At 32.5% G+C, this 15,436-nt stretch overlaps 1 protein-coding gene across 11 annotated transcripts in view; it reads right to left on the bottom strand.

The window, feature by feature from the left end:
- The window catches only part of LOC113517425 (rho GTPase-activating protein 23), a 477,294-nt gene that overhangs the window by 15,086 nt on the left and 446,772 nt on the right, over nt 1-15,436 (bottom strand). The gene's annotated exons all lie outside the window — the stretch shown is intronic.

The raw sequence follows: 15,436 nt of genomic DNA, 5'->3' as shown, positions 1-15,436 counted from the left end.
AAAATATTTGACGAAGTCATTGATGTTTTGTCACTTTTTATAGATATAAGTACTTATTTACCAATAATAGAAGGATTTACTTTTACTAATTAGATGGATGTATGCTATTTAGTATACACATGTATCATATCTATTAATGTGTTATTCCGGTGGGATCAATATATTTTTACAAGATATAGCAGCCGGTTATAGCTAGTTTTGCTACTTCTATAGACTGATCACGTTACAAAATAATATTAGGGTGTTTTCACTAACAGTATTTAGTTTAAAATACTCACCTCTTTTATTATCTAACTAGACATAAGACAGACAGATGATTACGTTATACGTGTCTTAATAAATTTTTATATAATATTTGTATTCTTTAAAGGTACACCCAGATAACAAAAATATTGTTATCCTATACTTATAGTTTAAGTGACATAATCAGTGTTATTTCGTTCACAACGTAATATTAAATAATTGTTATAAAGTATTTATATAGCGTAAGGTGTATATAATTAATGTTTTTATTTTGTTCTCAAACAATATACAATCACAGCTGTAATGGAGTGGCAAACTATCAGTAATTGCGTTTTCAATGTCCGTTTGCAATCAACAACGTTAGAATAGCTATTATTGGCTTAATCTTTTCATTTGTTGGAGTCATACGTAACATTTGCATATTTATTTTACGTAACGGTTGGATAGTTTGTGTAAGCATTTTATAGGAAAGTATAGGTCAAATCATTTAAGTTGGTGACACACGCGTGAATACGGCGACGTATTTTGATTTGCAAGTTTAAGATGATGATTTAGAGGTTTAATTTTTTTACAGGTTAATACTCTCTATTAACATTATATAACTTTTTGGAAAGAGGTATCGCTCTTCAATTTTATATTAGATTTGTCTTCCTCTTCTTGTAGAATTTCTTAATTCTACTGTGTTATATTTTTATATTACATGATAATTAAGATTATTAAGATAATAATAGATAAGATTATAGTAATAAGATACTAATTTTTTTTTAACGTGTTGGTTGTACGGTAGTTTTGCATAACTTAATTTTTTATTCTTTTCTATTCACAGTTTGTTTCTTTATTTTATTAAATTAAATATTTTAGTATGGATTTCTCTTTCACTCAAATGTTGAATTTTAAAATGTTTAATGAAATAATAAATATTATTGAGATATGAGAAATAATTATTGAGAGGTCAGTGTTCATAATTAAAATTGGTCAATAATAATAAAGTCCTCATCAAGTTAACTAATCTGGTATCGTCTTCATATCTCATTCCACACAGGTGCCCCATCAGCGTATATAACAGCAGGTAAGGTTACCATTTCATTTCTATCAATAAAAAAATATAAGTCCATTTGGTATACACAAGACAAGTAGTAAAGTCAACAGTGCATGCAATGTACCTACCATATGACAAGATACGTGTAAGTTATCATTGCTCCAATGGTCATAGTGACTAAGTGGCGAATAAACAATGAAATCTTTACTTGAATGACTCAACGACTCTTCAGACACATCAGATTTATGGGGTAAAGAAGTGGCCACCGATAGGGCAGGGCATTGTTTTATTTCGGTAGTAGTGACTCAATGTTGCATGATGAACGAACTAGCTTTTATGTTTGTAGGTGTTTAACTTTGCAAAATATATACATTAGAACCATAAGAAAAATTTTCGTACATCGCTTCTTTTATCTTAGTCTATAAAGACTAATTTTGGAAAACGTCATTCAATTTTACAAAACATGTAATAACATCTACTTACTAGATTTTAATTTTTTAGGATGCAAGGTAACTAAAAGGGCTAGCTTATTTAACCCTTCTTTGCATGATTTTTTTATTGGTGAAATAAATCAAGGTGATATAATTCATGTTTAAAATTAAAGGAAAAATGGTTAAAAAAATAAGTTTGACAGCTATGTTTTTTTTTCTACATTCAATGTTATGATGGAAATTTCCACCACTATGCAAAGAAGGGTTAAGTTTGTTAAGTCATAAGGTTTTCTATGAGGTACACAAAATACACGTGTTTTTACACTCTTTCTAGCTAGTTGCAAACATTTATAGGTTCCAGTAGCTGCTTCCCATCAGGCGATCTGCCTGATGAAAAGTAGCCACTTCAGCCCACGTGTGCTAGATTGCAACCCTCATTGTACAATATATAGAAAAAAAAATCATGATATAAACCAGATGAACGATCGCATCTCATCTCAGTTACGCGTTATTACGTCAGGTACGGGCGTCATACGTGAATTTGGGTCAGATTGTTAATACATTCATGTTTTATAACCCATATTATTTCTATTTATAATAGATTGTTAAACTGTATAACGATAATATAAATACATTACTTATGTAAAGAATGGTATGGAGAGTGGGACTAGGAAATCATGCCAATAGATGATTAGCTATTGTGGCATGAATTTCCACGTGTGCTCACGTTGATGAGTGGGATTACTAATTAGTAATACTATATAATTACTAATTAGAAATACTATACTGTCTAACTCTAATATTGCAGACTTTTACTGTTTACGGAATAGTTTCTGATATTGTTTTACGTATATCAAGTTATTTAATAAAACAATAGTTTTAGTTAGTTTTGGTTATTGGTCTCATATTTTACTTATAAATATTAAATGCATATAAGGAATCAATTATTTTAACAAATGCGAGGCGGTGTTGTACCTCTTGACAGTAAAGAAAACACTTAAAGTAATTTGCCATTGCGGTTAACCGCGTTCAGACATTAAAATTTTGTTAAAGTCGTTAAATTACGCAAACCATAATTTTAAGATGTCAAAGGTTCAGAAAACGGGCAGCGAGCGGTAATCTTAAAAAGAGAACTGTTTGTCTACTTGAATATAACCGTAATTTAGAAATTGGGTTGGGAAACATGATAGCCTCATTGCAATTATTTGGACGTAAACACAAAGATAACGTTTCGTAATACTTATCAATAGTTTATTAACGTTTTGAAATGTATTTTCATATTAATTCTTAAATTATCATGACTTTGTTTGTTTCACATATATCGTTACTACTGCTGGCTCATAGTTTTTCTGACGTTAAAAATTTTACTTACGAATTGTTTTTCCATTGCACTGGTGTAGGTATCGTGCTTTGTTTTCCAATTACGACATCTGCGGTTTTTTTTTATATATGTACTGCTGAAACAAGTACCGACATCCGGGGTATGAACAGGTGTAATGATATATTAATATTAATATATTAGTATTCTTACTTCGTTACCACACTATTACATTATTTGTGTGCTTAAAGTGCTGTAAGTTTGGCTGAATTAAATTATGGTAATATCGTATATGGATATATCTAATTATATAGCTTCTATTGTAAATCCTAGAAGCCACCTAACTGGATACGATATATAATATATTAAATATATTTTCATTTAAAATATACGATCAAAGGGATATAGGCATACAGAGATATCTTCGGTCATTGGAAAATTTGATAATTTACTTTGAGAGTTATAACTTTATTGAATTTCTATTTTTTTTTTTTTTTATATTTAATGTACCATAATTTACATTACGTCTATGGGTAAATATTTCTTAGCAGCTTTGTTTCGTATGATAGTACGTGCAACGCTTATACGACCCCGAAACGCAACAGCGCGTCGCGACTGCATCAAGTCGGAAGTCGATCGCGCGGAAACTGCGTGCGGGGCCTATTATAACCTTAATAAGGTTGATTAATGCCGTCGATACTTTGTCTTCGTGTCAGCTCAACAAGGGAACAATGATATTCACAGATAACTATTAATACGTAAGTAATAAAAGTAAGTTACACTCAGTTTGGGCCGTTCATAAAATTGAGCGTTTACGTCGGCTCAAAGATGACGTAAACGTTTAGTTATGTAAGCTTGGCCGCGAATTCGTTATTTGGTTGACTTACACTCCTAAAAAGGTAAGTTCGTGGGATTTCATTTATTGTACTTGTCCAATAATAGTGAGTAAAAAATATATTCTTAATAATTTCCAGACTCGGTTCATGACAATATTTTTAATTTGTTATTGTGATCGCTTGTTACTTCCATTAATATTAATGCAAAAGTTAGGTTTGAATGATTGATACGAAAACGGCTTAAAGGGATTTTGATGAAATTTGTATCTAGATCGACAATCCAGGACATTGTATATATAAAATTTTACAAACAGATAATAATGATTCACTTAAGTAATTTAAATTTGATACTAATTTCTTGTTGTCGACGAAGAGATGTATGCTATATATGACAAAAATTTATTATATTTATATTATTATAAAATTCACTAAGTAATCCGATATAGAATGAATCACGATACAGATAGTTCTGTTTCATTACTATAGCAATTAAATATAGAAAGTAAACAATAATTCGCAAGTCAACCCACTCGTTGATTCAACCAGACCATTGATGCGGAAACAGAATGCGCTGGAAGAGCCAAGTGGGCGTGATTGTGTTATATCTTGAGCTTGCCTAGCGAAAGTTGGGGCTTGCAGTTATCGACATGACTAATTTATAAGCTCAGGATAATTGCGTAAGTTACTTATTATGTTTCATTTCAACTGCTTATCTACACTTTGAGTAATAGACAATTATATCTAAGCGTGCATAGTGCAATGAGAAATCCAATTAAATATGGAGAAAAACAAAACCGAACTCTATTTAAGTTATAAGAAAGTTTCAATTTGAAAAAAACTTGTTGAGTGCTTCGGACGATCTAAAATCAAACAAAAGATTTAAATTTGTGCTGTACGACATCTTATCAGCTACGGTACGGAAGTTATGAGTGAAAAATTTTACTAGTTCGAATAATAACAATTAGTGTTTTATACAAAATGCTATTTCACATGAATAGGTAAAGTGAGTAAATTTATTACTCAGCTGATCAAAGGGGAAACTAAACGTAGGCTGTTCAAATGCAATTTTCAGAGAACTTCAAAAGAGGAAGAGGTTCCCAATTCAGCTGTATTATATTTTTGTGTGGGTGTCTTTGCCAAATGTCAATCGTTTGTAATTATTATTTTTTAAATTAAAATCTTTATTTTAAGAATAAGTAATTTTGTTGTAATTGTTTTTTGTACGGTATTAAATTTATTTGAACGGTGTTTTTCCGACTAGTTTTTTTAGATCATTCTAACATCTGACCTAGTTAAATCTAGGCGCACTTTGGCTCCTATCCATCAAACTTCTGTCAATCTGTCATCCATCTGTCAAAATATTGACGAGTAGTTTCAAGCTAAAAGTTTTTAAGCAATTAAAAATATCTTGTTTGTCATTATGCTTTTTAATCACATAAGGACGCTCTAGCGTAATAATAATAATAACACATACATGATTATCAGCACATTACAATTGCAATTTTCGACAGGTATTCAAGATTAAATAGTTTCAGAATAAGAACATATGTAATTAATCAAATACACGAATAAAAAAGAAATGTAAAACTACATGAAGCAGTGTCATTGCTAAGGAATATCATCTAAACATTTGAGTAGAAGAAATTATGTTTAAAATATGTAGGTACATATTTACTGCCATGCCATGCAGCATTTCAACATTTCTAGCGATTCTATCTATTTCTATGTGCGGTGTCTATGCGTACAGGTCGACAACCCCGGCAGCGTGCAGCCGGACGTGAATTGCAACGTGCGTATGCGCAGACGGTAACCGATCATCGGATAAGCGACCGACAGCGCAGTGACGGCTAGATTCCACATTGCTCATATCTAGTCACGAAATTATTCTCATTCTAATCTCGTATCTTTTTTTTTGTATATGTTACGCGACATTATTGCCGATTACAAACGGACTTTAATATTTTTATTAACATTTTAAATTCTATTTACATTTCTAAAGTTAAATTAAACTTTTTATTATTTTGCCATTCTCCGCTTTTAAAGTAAAAAAAAAAAATACTTTGACATTACAGAGAAATTATTATTTTAAGAAGCAGTACGTTAAGAACTATTTTTTAATAGATAGAGAATTTGAAATTTAATTCCTGTGGGTTGGTAATATGTCTTCGTTATAGACACTATTAAAATCAACCATTATTATTTATTACTTGTACCATTAGTTGCTACTCCATATATAGTTTGTAAGCAATGACACTTGGATTTATAGCGATCGGAAGATTACAAATTATATAAGAAGAATTTAAAATCGAATATGTTATAACAAAACTTGTTTATCAATAATCTGTCGCAATAAATAAATAAAAGTAATTTTAGATTGTTATTTCCACTCGTATTACGTAGTGTTGGTTTTTATCTGCGACTTCAGTGTGGCCAGGAGTGTTCTTTTCTAGTGATTTTTTCGATCCCAGGGTAAGGCACATGGGTATGCGATACCAGCCGCCCAAGTCAGTACAGTTTCTGACTAGTATCCATACCGTATCTGCAGTGTTCCCATAAACACTTTATTTTTACCAATTTCCTTTACTCGCTCTAACATATCCTCCCTCCATTTTCCTTGATCCTTTCATCCATACCGTAAGTGACAGATCTGACCAAAAATTGCTACTCAAGGACAGAGGACGTCAGGCAGGCGGCCGGACGTAAAACCAAAAGCTAAAACCTGGACTAATATACAAATATTACACCAAACTCAAATAATTGGCATAAGGGTAGGAAGATGATGACTTCAGTGTGACCAATATAAAAGTACAATAGTTTATGTTCTTCTTTATCCCAAATACTACGTGTGTACCAAATTTCATGTTTGTTTGTTAAGTGAGGTAACTCTCTTGCATTGAACTTTGCCCAAACTAGGATTAGAATATAATTCTACTGTTACGTTTTAGAATAAAACAGAAAAAATCAATCAATAAATTGGTAATTTGCGTCCAATACACTTCTATGAAGCAAAGTCAACATATTTCAGTATGTTTAAAACCTTTCTTTGTATATATCGCATCAGATGTTTCATTTCATTACATATGCACATTGTGAAAAGCGTTTCGCAGAACCGCTGTAGACACTCGGTCTGGTTGCGCCGGCGCAGCCATGTGGCGCTGATTGGTTTAGGCTGCCACTACACCTATAAATATAATATAATATTACAATTAGTGACTGTTTCACTCGGCTTTGCTCGAATGGACGAATATATAAAGTATTCTATGTGTTAAATTAGGATTAGTAGGTTATAACCTACCCGTGCACTAAATATTTTTCAATTAATTACATGTATTCAAATTCATTTAGAAGTTTGGGATTGAGTACCAAACAAACATTTTTATAAACTTTCACATTTATAATATTAGTAGGATTATTGACTATGCGGAGATTTCTCAAGGGTCGCTTGCTAACATGATCTGTAATGATTCCCTTGTAAATGTCTTTCTATAAGTGCAATATAAAATAAATATCTATTGCCACCAGCAACTGATCATATTCGTAAATATGTATGTGTATTTAATTCCCGGGATGTATATTCAATTTTCCGCGTGGTGCCGATATAGAATAGGCTGCCTCTTCCTTTCCTGCGGGTGTCGTAAGAGGCCAATAAGGGAGTTCCCTTAATCGCGTGGAGAGGGATGAGAATGGTCGAGGGATGAGAATAGTCGAGGGATGAGCAGTTAACGGCTGATATGATGATAATGATATCCAATTATTAAATTAATTGTATAAACGTTATTTGGTATCTGTCTGTTCTATATCTAATATATATGTCCGAAATAGAGAATAGCCAGAGAAATAGCATCCACTATTACATTCACAAAATTTATATAAATTTTATTCTATTCATGTTTTGATTAAAAAACCCGTTAGTGTGTAAGTAACCTAATGTTTGCCTTATTTGCCTACATATGCAATCGCTCCTTATGTTCGGCTCGATTGAGTGGACTCTTAAGGAAATACTTGCATATGAATTGATACAAGTGGCCTCAAGTTTTATGGTGTACATATTAGACTTATATTGTAGGCATTGCTTTTAATATTTAAATACTCGTGGTATTTTTTTAATGGGTGATGATAGAATGCTAACCCTTCCTGCGCTATCGGTAAACACTGGCGGGGCATTAGTGAAGGATGATAGGTAAGGATGAAGCAGGTCAGTTGACCTATCATAAAGAATTCGACTAGAATTCGTCATAATCGTAGAATATTGACGGATATGTAATATTTGTCAGATCCGTCAGTATTCTACGACTATGACGAATTAACCACGATGGTTTCCAGGGGAAATCGCGTGGAGGCCGACCGACTAGCAATAGGGCTGTCCCTATTACTAAAAAAAAACATTCCCTTCTGTCAACTAGTATTTGGGACTATAAAGATACTATTACTAAGTTACATTTTATCCCGATCAATCAACGTATCCGGGTCCTGTGGGTGAAGTCGCGGGTAGCAACTATTATTATAATGTAGCAAATGATAAAGAAGGATAATATCAAGTTCATTACATTGTAAGTGAAACCAACGGAAGCTGGTTTTTTTATTTATTTTTTTTTCCCGGTGCGCTCCCACGGCCGTGTCTCTCTTCAGGGAATATACGACGACGCTGGAATACCGGACAATTAAAACGTTTAAATCATAAAACATCTGTGAACGCAACTGGTTTAATTGCATCTAAGATTAGAGCTGTCTGTCATTTTAGTTTTTTATTTATATTTCTTTACATTTATTGTTAATGTTTTATTTTAAATAAAAAAAATAAGTAGAATATAAATGTAATAAATAAGATAATTGCACAAATCTTACCTACTGTCTTCAAAGAAGGATAAATTTTAGAGAAACAAAATAGCACTCCATAGTATTTAAAACCATCGTAGTCCTCACGTCAGTACTGAGAAGCTACTTTTTTTATACAACTTAGAATGGCAAACAAGCTGACGGCCCACCTGATGGAAAGTGGTAACCGTCACCTACAGACATGAGCAGTACCATGGACATAACAGAGTATACTGTTTCGCCCATGTTACCCCCCATGCGTTGCCATTCCTGAGGATTCAGGTGTTATTCCTCTGTACCCAGTAAATTCACGCCATATTCCACCCTTCAAGCCGAAACACAGCCATGCAAACACAACTGCTTCACGGTTGAAACACAAATGGGACAGAGGTACCCAAGCAATCGACTTTTGTACAAAGTCTGGTTGTTGTAAAAATAATGTTTCTTAAAATGAATAACGCATTACACTCAAATTGAGGGCTAAATTTTATACTAAATTAATAAATTCGAACAATTTCGAATTCGTAATACGTACATTTTTTAAATTTATTAACTGATGGAAAAATAGATTTCAAGAAAAACCAATTTTCAAATCTAAACTAATATTCGTAATACTAATAATAATCTAAAAACTTTGTAAATGTATTCTAAATACAAATATTTCTATCGTCAAAAAGATTTAAGAAAATAAATAAAATTTTAATATTTTAGTCTCGAGTGTTGATAGCCGTAGTAATTTATAGCAAACGGACAGTTCACGAATAATCCTTCTTATTTTTTACTATGTAGCTTTTATTAGCAAATTTGTTCATATGACAGAGATAAGTTGATTGACAGCGACAAATAGTCCTTCTCCATCGCAAATAGTACGAGTTTACCAAATTTTATAATGATTCTTTGAGACATGAAAGCGTAAAATAAACTTACTTCCCCATTTATAAATAAGGATTAATATAAATTAATTACTATGTATATTATTTAAACTACATTAGACTTAAACAGGAAAATAATTGTTACAGTTCAACGCACCCGAGGTAATGATATTACAAACGGCATCCCTGTATGTGTTTCCTTGCAATCCTGCACGATTGCTGAGTGATTTCCAAGAATATGCTCACACGATGCCAGCATCGACAGACAGACTGACGCTTCAGCACTATTACTAATCGTTCTTTTTACTACTATTATAAAACTATCAGACAGTTTCTTGATATTTTGCGAAATGCAAACAGAATCATTAAAATTGAAATATAAATGGGATGGAAAGAGTCTAATACAGACTATACGATATCGATCAATTGTTATGTTATGAGATACATCAATAACTGCGGATGTACAAAATTATAGTTTGCAATATGATGTATTAGAAAAAAAAAAAAAAAAATTTAATACTAAGTTATAGTACCTTATGTAAAAATTCGAAGTAGGTAATAAATGATTGCATTAATCCTTTTTAAAAAGTTGCCTGTGCTTTTTTTTTACAAAAGAAAAACTATTATTTGTTTAAACTCTAATTATAATTGAGAAATAATAATAATATAACCGATTTATTTAAGGCGACCTTAACCTTTTTAGAGTTAAAAGCTCGAGTTTGTACATTTATATACTTCTGTCATATTTTTATGTATTATCAATGTGTACAATAAAGTATCAATAAAAAGAAAATTGCAGCTTGATCTCAACTTTTCCACTGGTGTTCAATAAGTAACCGATGAGAAAGGATCTCCATAAATTCCAACGGGAAGCTGTTTGTCTCCATATTATTATGAATCTAAAAGTTTATGAAGATGTTTAAATGTAAAGTAAACACTTAAACACGTTTGAGCGGCTGAACAGATTTGAATGAAATTTGATACATGGATAGATAGTCTCCTAAATTAATATTTGTAATATTTTGTGTCCTATTTCACGCGACACTTACGTAGAGCCGCAGAATACAGAATATATATTGGAATATATACATATTCCAATATATATTCTGTATTTTGGCGTCAGCAGTAATGCCGGAAATCTTGTCTTGAGAGAAAAACATTAAAAAAATAAAATTCATCAATAACCTGTCCTCGCTCTAATACACGTGTCTGTCACAACACGAACTCCCATGACTTCTTGATATCAAACTATTTTAGAATAAACATAATATTGTATTATGAAAGCGTTGGAAGCTGCCAGGGAGCGACTATTACGTGTGGATATGACCGATGTATTGTTTACGAGTGTATTGCGAAATGTCTATAAAATTTGAGTAGTCGCCGTGTTGCAACACAAGTACACGTCGGAACTGTTAATCTGTCAGTGTCTAAACTGTGTAATGGTTCTGAATCATCGATAGCTTTCTCACACACCCGTTACAGTAATGCACTAACATTAACGGTTAGATAATTTGTGGCAAATATCATGCCATTTTTATTGAACACTAAACATGCGGACGGTGAGGTATCTGATTGGCCACGACGTGACAGACTTTTACTGAAATCTTTCTATTTTTGAATTGTCAAAAACATTTCTTTACGCAATGATTGTTCAAAGAAAATTCGGAAAATGACTGAAATAAATGTTCCGAAAACAGTAATCTCACATATAAGGATTTTACCACATTGTGAAATTATTAAAAAAAGGATAGAATGATTGAAGCAATAAAAAATAAATAAGATGGCCGATTAACACTGTCACATTTTTTATTATAATTCTTTTTATCTATTTAATACAAATTACTCCTATGTAATTTCTTGTAGACCTATTGTGGAGACTGTGCCTATCAATCAGTCAACACTGAATATGTTTTATAAGCTGACAGTACCTATTTATAGCAATTTTTTTGCTTGATAATATTATTCAAAGGTGTACATCTTAACTGTAGATAAACACATTAGAGTTCTGATAATATTCCTTATTCCCATAGGTAGGAGTAAATAAACAAACGTCAAAAAACAGTGTTTTTAAAAACATGGGTATCTTTTGTAAATTGTCCTAATTGAACTAACTGCGTTACCACATCATAGCTACTTGGTTGGTAGTCAGCTTAAATACCAATTTAAGAAAAACAAAAATGTATTAATATCAGACTTTACGATTTGAAATCTAAGGACACTTTCGATGTCAAGTGCTAGATAGTATGATCACACAATATACAACAAGACAAACGCAGAGTATCGATGCACAAGACAATTGATTTGCGAGCCATTACCACTGTTACGTTGCTATATAAGTTCTTGTCTGGCGAATACAAACTATAGTTAAACGAAGTTATGAAATCGAAGTGCTAACGATGTCAAATGCAGTGACATAATGACGTGCTTAAGTCATAATCATATAAACTGAATATTAAATTTAGTTACATTCATATTCTATTTTGGTTTTCGTACCACCTAAAACTTAATTAAAGAGCAAGTATATTTTTGGTCCAAAAGAAATTCCAAAAGAAGATAGTTTTCATTCGTCTAATTTTTTTACTAATGACTACGTCATTATCAATTTTCATAATTATTTTTATAATCGATAGTTTCTTCTCGTATTGGTCCTGCATTAATTTTGTGAATGAATTTGCCATTTTCTTTTGCGGAGCAAACAAACACAAAATTGCGATTTTGTGTTTTTAATTCAAATATTTTCAAGCTAGTGCCATCACCATGACAAAACGTTATGTCGTTTGATATGTATGTGCTCAATTTAAAAAAAATGTGAAGCAAATAATATATGAAATAATAAAATGATGAAAATAAATGAAAAATGTGAAAATATTTTAAAATGCGTAATTCTGCATTCAGGAATCCTAAATAAATTTAAAGATAACGAACATAGCTATGTTTCCTTTTTTCTAAAATTAGTTCACAAATATATAATAATCTCTATTTATATAGTATGGGTTATATGAGCAGTAATAACGAGGGTTCATTCACCTTTCCATCTCGATGAGTAGATCATATCATAGATTTGTGCGATATATTACAGTAACCAGCTTGATTAACTAATGTGGTTACATCATCTGTAAGAGTGGATATTCAGGATCCTCGTATAAATACGAATTATGATGGAATTCACATGATAATGGAAATTCTGGTATTTCTAGTTCCCTCATAATGTATGCAACTTCAGTGATCTCATAATCGATTCCGATAGCATCATGCGAAATGATGGCAGATGGCTTATTAAGGAGATTGAAATCATACAATATATTTTGCAAGTTTAGAGTGATTTGGCACAAAAGTGTTTGTATAAAAATGATAAACAGGATGCTATAGTGTGTAGATTATAAGTTCGATCAATGTGATAAGTATACAATACAGCAAAGAATGGGTGTATCCGAAGAGATTTAAAATATCATAATCAAGTAGATTTGATATTACCAAAAGGAGAACGAGTCTGTCCTAAGGGACAGACTCGTTCTCCTTTTGAGGAGACTTTTCCGGAGGGTTGGCCGGCAGCACACCTGCAATGCCGCTGGTGTTGTGGGTGATCATGGGCGGCGGTAGTCACTTACCATCAGGTGAGCCGCATGCTCGTTTGCCCCCTGTGTTGTAAAAAAAAAAAAAAAAAAAAAGGGAGCTGGTGTCACAGACAATGTTATTTTATTCATAGTCAAGTAAGAGGGGGCCAACTATTTGTTAACTATTCACTGTCAATCAATGGAGTGGATAAGTTTTAATGAGACAGCAAATAGCGTTGTGCATATAAGGGAACTGAGATAAGTTCGCGCACCCAATTATAATGAGATCGCCTTTGACCCGGAGCGGCGTTGAATGAAGTATAGGGCCATTCCCTCTTAATAATTACCGTCAGTGTACTATTTTATAGCGTACGTATTTGTATTTTGTATAAGCCGACTTATTATGTTAGAGTATAATAAGACTATAGAGTTAAATCCAATATTATTGTATTTGATAAAGGGTTTTTATTCTAACAATTAAAAATTTAAAAATTCAGAGGTTTAAACTGGGATTTAACATACCTTGACCTATTACTACTATAGCTACTGGATATAACAAAAACATGTCTGGAACGTAACTAGCTAAAATGTATCTACGACGTTACAGAGGCTCGATTCAATGGCACGTATACACAATACATTTTCTAATTCAAGGATGATTATGAATACCGATTGCGTTGTAGGCCGAAGGGTGTTTGGTAGCTATCTCACGCACAGCCATGGCGTCATATCCTCACCTGAATTGGATACAATAATTAATAAAAGAATAAGCGCGCCATACCATCTTAGGTGTGTATATGGTTGTCAATGGAATGTCGACGCATTGTTGACGCTTAGGTATTGAATTGTTTGCGAAAATTTTTGAGTCATTTCAAAGTTTACTATGTTAAAATGATTCAAGCATGAGCAAGTGTAGAAATTATGGTCTAAGTCCAATTGATTTAAATAGGGCTGCTAGGTTATAATTCGTAATAATAAATCACAATTTTTTTTTACATTTGAATGTGTATTCATTTTTAACATCTGTCATGTTAGATTTCTCTTTAGAAGATTTTTAGCACATTTCCGACATATCACACAACTATCATATGTGTAATATATCATCTTCAAAAAGATAAAAGTTGGGGTCAGACATAAGGCCTTCGCATCAGTTTAACTTGAGATACATCGAGTCAAAAGCGTGTTGGTGCATCCAGCAGTCGTCTCGGTAACCCCAGAGCTTGACAGGCATAGTCTTATCATGCCTGTCATCTCTCTTCCATTATGTGGAATAGACATGCGGCCTCAGTTTGTAAGCAAGGTCAGGTGACTCCAACCTTACCTTTTGTATAATACAAATCATACATTGATTTATCGATGGATTCAAGTAAGTACTCTGTGCAAGAAATCTTTGTAATGGTTTTTATCGTCTCTATTGTCAGCAAAAGCAATAAGCATTCGCTATTGTTTTGTTTTTTTAATGCTAATGGACATTAAATATTTCAATTAAAATCCACATCATATTTAAATATTATTTTATATACTACTTATGGTGGTAAAAAAGCATACGGATTGTCTGACGATAAACGGAGTTACGTAGCCTATGGACGCCTATAACACCAGGGATATAACGCGCGTTGCCGACCTTTAAGAAATCTTCATATACCCTTTTTGAAGAACCCCATGCTGTCTTTAAGTAATTTAATATTTAATGTCGAGTGGTCCCAGGATAGAATGGGTCATCTCTTCTTATATCGTGGATATCGTAAGAGGCGACTAAGGGAATGTAATATTGGAGGGATGGGCTGCAGCGGCCCTCTTAAAACATCACCAAAGCCTAACTACGTTTGCCAGCTCGCTTGCCAAGTGTGGCAACTACTGGTAAAACTCCCCAGGGGGGGGGGGCTATGCCCAGCAGTGGACTGATATGATATAAATTTAATATTTACAAATTTGAACAAAACGTCGCCAAACAAAATTATTTTTCGCAGACATATACTATCAGGAGAGACCTCGTACACTTCTAACCTTATAACGAGAATAATTCAAGATATAAATAATATAATATGTAGGCATAACCTAATGAACTAATAGGTATAATAATATTGTTGTTAAAGAAAGTTAACCAACAAGCACTATTGTCTGTGACTTTCACTCTACATAAACAATAATTTGTTATTAATATCTATTGTAGATTGGCCGCAGGTTGCTCAGTTAATTCGCGATTTACTTAAATGTTAAGCCGTTGACCGTTTCACTAAATCAAGGCCAGTTTGAAAAGCAAATACTACTAAGGAGGATAAACATTAGGCGCTACATTTTATAATAGCTTATTTGTATTTGGACATT

The sequence above is a fragment of the Galleria mellonella genome, unplaced genomic scaffold (genome assembly GCF_026898425.1).
Source record: "Galleria mellonella isolate WM207_F2 unplaced genomic scaffold, CSIRO_AGI_GalMel_v1 utg103, whole genome shotgun sequence".
Classification (NCBI taxonomy): domain Eukaryota; kingdom Metazoa; phylum Arthropoda; class Insecta; order Lepidoptera; family Pyralidae; genus Galleria; species Galleria mellonella.
Note: the sequence above shows the minus strand (reverse complement) of the source record. Positions and strands in the feature narration are given on the sequence as shown.